The sequence below is a fragment of the Brachionichthys hirsutus genome, unplaced genomic scaffold, assembly GCF_040956055.1.
Source record: "Brachionichthys hirsutus isolate HB-005 unplaced genomic scaffold, CSIRO-AGI_Bhir_v1 contig_651, whole genome shotgun sequence".
Classification (NCBI taxonomy): Eukaryota; Metazoa; Chordata; class Actinopteri; order Lophiiformes; family Brachionichthyidae; genus Brachionichthys; species Brachionichthys hirsutus.
In genome coordinates, this window is record NW_027180442.1 from 119,512 (window position 1) to 124,436 (window position 4,925).

A 4,925-nucleotide genomic window follows, 5' to 3' on the forward strand; every position below is an offset into this window, starting at 1 on the left:
CTTTGAGGGCCTCTCCTGGATAACTAGCACTGCCAGCCTGGTCAAGGAGGCTCACTAACGCATCACAAAGACTCTCCTTCCAGCCAGTGAGGACATTCATAGAAAACTTTGTCTTCACTGAGCCCACATAATCCTCAAGGACGCTTTCCACCCTGCCCTGTGGGGGTGTTTGCCCTCTCCCCTACGGCAGCCTCCGATCCAGGACCAGTAGACTGAGGAACAGCCCCCCCCCCACCCCCGAGCTGCCCCCTTACTGAACTCCGCCCTACCCCTCATAATATGTCACCAGTATATGTTCATGTATTTTAATCTATTTGCTGTTTGTTTGTGCGTGTTTTTACAGCATATCTGAAAGTAAGCGAGCAAATCGGCAGACAGTACGGCAGTTTCTGCAGTCTCACGATGTCTACCAAGAGGAACTAGCCTCTTTCTCCTCATTTATAGTATCATGACGCTGCATAATGATACTTAACAGGGATCAACCAAATCGGCTTACAACAAAACCCTCGGAAACCAACTGTGGTTGTAATGCGACAACCCCCCCATATTCTAATTTAATTGTCTGCACAATCTGTATATTTTATTTACATCCATCCATAGAATCCCATTTATTATGTATTGCAGTTAAGTCTATGTCTATGTCTACCAATTCTGTGTACATAACAAGTGTAAATCTTTGTAACCTGTATGTCCAAAACTGCATATCGTTACCTTGTACTTGTGCATGTGTAATGACCGTAATGTTGAACCTAACGTTGTAGACCTCCACACACATTAGTGAGGGAAACAACAGGAGTGAGAGAATATATTTTACTCGAGCCCTCAACTGCACATAAATGTGCACTTACATATGACATGTTTACTAGTAGGGCTGTTAGAACTTGAAGCTTGGCAATGAACAGTGCTTTAGACAATTTATGTCTGATAAGGATGCGACTGGAGCCCATAAATTGTAATTACAGAGTGAGATCCGTACCGTGACGTCCCTCTGGGATCAACTATTGACTGACCGGGCGCAGGCTGCTGAAGTGAGACGAAGATGCTCACACTGTTTTGACTCAAATGAGCATGAAATGTGCAAAATGGCAAAAGTGAAACGACAATTTCCTAAAGTATATATATATACCGTATATATGTTTTTTATCCCAATTACCTCGCCACCGGTCACATTCCAAGGGTAACCTTTTTTGAAATCCCATAAAGGTGAGACAACCCCTCTCCACCCTGGGGACAGACTGAATTCTGGCAGGAATTCAGTGTTGCTGTCATCTTCCTTGGCCGTGCGACAAGTTGATATTTCATTTGAATGCACGTTGCTCTGAGCACTGATGCAAAGGCTATTACCCAGAGTGCCCGAGCGGGTTGGCCAGCAGTGCTGAGGCCACAGACTGAGGCACTTCAAACAAATGAGAGTGTGCAAGGAGACAAAGCATATATCTACTATTTCTTTTTAAATGGTCTACTGTACTTTGGGTTATACATATTAGACGGAAGGGTTATAGACAGACAGAAATATATAATCATGCTTTTAGTTATAAAAAAAAATAATGTACTATATTATACTGTAGTTAACCATTTATATACTTTTTACAACCACTCTCTCCCTTTTTCATTTCTCTGAAAAATATAGCAAATATTTCAGCAGAGTTCTATCTGTTAGAGACTAGCAGGCAGTATTTGATGTCTTCTTACAGAACTTAAAGTTTGTATAGATATTTTTTTTTTGCCCCCTCCATCCCTACCTCCAACCTTCTTCTCCCTACCCTGACCGTTGCTCTGTCTGACATAAAAGCCAAAGTGTGTGACATGTAACTGAGCTTAGGCAAGCACAATTTCATTGCACGACAGTGCACGTGATATATTCGATTATTGAGTGTGTTCACTCAGATTTAAGGCATGCAAAATGAAAACTTATTTCAGGCTGCAGGAGTATGGGATGCATTACCAGTCACGGAGCCCATCGCACAATGTGATTAACTGGAAACTGTGGCATTCCAATATTGAACTGAAGTACCTAACTTTTGCACACTTAACGCCCATTAATTTGACAATTGGGGCAAGCTGTAATTTCAGCACAGCACGATGCAGTGTAAATTGGCTGATTTATGATAAAAGCTTATTTTACTACTGCCGGAGCTGCAGTGACATGCAGAGATAGGTGGAGCAAACAGCAAAAAAAAGTGCTCACTACTCGGCAAAACGGGAATAAAGTGTATAGAAAAGTAGAACATGGCTAGTCGATGTCATACCACTAATGGAAGAAGCTTAAATGGGGCATCATAAACGGGATTAATTGAAATGTGCAGTCAATTTTGTCCGCGCCGTCATTCTGTCTGGATTTGTGAGGGATGTAGTAACCAAGGTCTCCTGAAACCATGAAGAAGAGGAAAGAAAACTCAATTGCTCAAGCTTTGCCAGTTGGCTGCTTTATAGGAAAAAGAAAATGGCCTGAATCATTACCACTTAAAGACCTGCTGCCATGATTAGGTGTATTGATTTGCTAAGTCTAAGCATTAGCATTCTAGATCGATGAGATTAGTTACATGCAATAAGATTCTATCCCATTCCCAAGAGAAAGTGCCGGTACTCAAACGTCTCGCCACAAGTGGAGTCGGTCACCATGTCCACGCGTGAACGTGATTGGCATCCTAATTCACAGCGTGGAAAATGTGAATTCTTAAATCTGACAGCTGCAGGTTTTACTTTCATACAACTGGCTCTGCTGGTAAATGAATGCGTTAGTGCAGTATTGGTGAAGCAATTTTGAATAATAAAATCACACAAGAGAGATTTAAGGAGCTCTATAAAGTGCTTGATTCAACTATTTAATGACTTCATATCCAAACACCTGCTCCCGGTTCCATTGCTGAAGAATCAGCCAAATGGACAAAGGCCTCCAGTTCTATAATATTCCTGAGCTTATGTGCTGCAACAATTTTTATTCTCTATAAGGTTTAAGTAAGGACGGCACGGTGGCGTGGTGGGTAGTGCTGTCACCCCAGAGTAAGAGGGTTCCGGGTTTGATTCCCATTTGTGCAGTCCGCGTGTTTTCTCTGTGTCTGCTTTGGTTTTCTCCGGGTTTCCTCCCAACTCCAGAAATATGCAATTTAGGTGAATTGATCACTCCAAATTGTCCGTAGTTGTGAGTATTTGTCTGTCTCTGTGTGGCCCCCGTGATGCGCTGACAATGCGTCCATGGTAAGCCCCGCCTCTCGCCCGGAGTCAGCTGGGATAGGCTCCAGCAACACCTGTGACCCACGAGGCACGGGTAAAGTGGCAAGACGATTGAGGTCATCTCAGCTACAAGAAGATGGATCGATGGATGTCAAGAACACTGAACAGGATGGCATGGATTCAATATGCAGAGGCACAGACTGACAGTAGCGCAATAGAAGGGTTTAATCCAAAAAAGTATACTCAGAAAGCAGTGCACACTGCCAAAGGTACTCAAATCGTTAGGCAAAAGGCAAAATCAGGCAAAGGTTCAGAAACAAGACTGGCGATGACAGGAGAAAAAAAAAGGCTGGAACGTAACTGTGAGGTTCAATGAACTGGCAGAGGACTGAAGACAGAGGGAGGATAAGAAGGCAGGCAGAGTGATGAAGGGAATGAGGAACAGGTGTGACAATCAGAGCAGGTGTGACAACGAGAGGGACAGAGGTGAGAGAGCACAGGAAATAATGCAACACGAAAAGGCAGGGCATGGAAGCAAAAAATACCAGAACAAACACGAACACGACAAAGACTTCTTCTGAAACCAAGCCCTCATTAACTTTAAGGTCTGCTTGTGGTCATTGTCTTTAAGGAGCATCCAGTGACGACTAAATCTGCATTTTCCTCAAAGGTGCTGAGCTGTTTTCTTCTGGGAAGATCTCTGAGATAGAACCCAAGGCATCACCGAGCCACAGCCACCCTTCACTGCAGGCAGAGCATTCTATTCAGTATCGTTTTCATTCTTCCTACAGAAATAAGTTCTGACCCTTTGGCGCAAAAAGTCCCCGGTTGGGTTCGTCGCTCCAAAGAACAACATCCCAGAACTTGTTTTTCATCTAGAAGGTTCCAAATGACTGGAGCTGACAATTCTCGAAGCGCGGCTGAACGTCTTGGGATTTGGGCATGAAGTCTTTATGTACATTTGGATCTTAACAGATCAAACATTGGGACTTCAATACTAAAGAAGTCTATGAAGGTTGGCTCAGTGCTTTAACAAGATGTGATTTGCAAACGTGTCTCTTATGAGAGCTGCCAACAAGGTCGATCCATTTCTGAGCCTGTAGCAGTAGAATAAAGAAACTCTCCTAATGTGATTTGTTTGCTACAAGCAGCTAATAACATTTTTTTTTACCATTAACAGTAAACCAAATATACATTGGAGGTTGAATAGATTTACTTTATGCTAGCGAGAGTGACGCTAGATGCATGCATATGAGGTACGGGAAGGGAGGCAGAGAAGAAATGTGAGCACAGGCCCCTGGAGAAAAGACTGGCGAAGATGATTGCAAGGATAGAGAGACAAAACTAACTTTTTCTGAACACATATATAAAAGATAAGATACAATACACAGAACTGCATCCTGTCTGTGAGGGAGACGGAGATGATCAAGCCTTTCTTTGCAGAAATGTATTAATAGTATGGTGCATTAGGATGGAGCATCATTCTCTAGTTTTAACCGTTGAATATGTTCAAGAATTCAGAGCAGCAGGGCTTCTGGACAGGACATACTTTCAAACAGAAAGGTAACACTTGATATTAAATAACAGGCAAGGGGGCGTGGCATACAGATCATAATAACTTCCAAGATTTGAAACTGTGAATTTAGTTTGATTTTGACACTAAAGTGCACTTTATGTTGCATGCCAAATTAAGCAACCGTCTGCAACCACTTAAACATTTTATGGCTATTCATAAATCCCAGCATTTTACT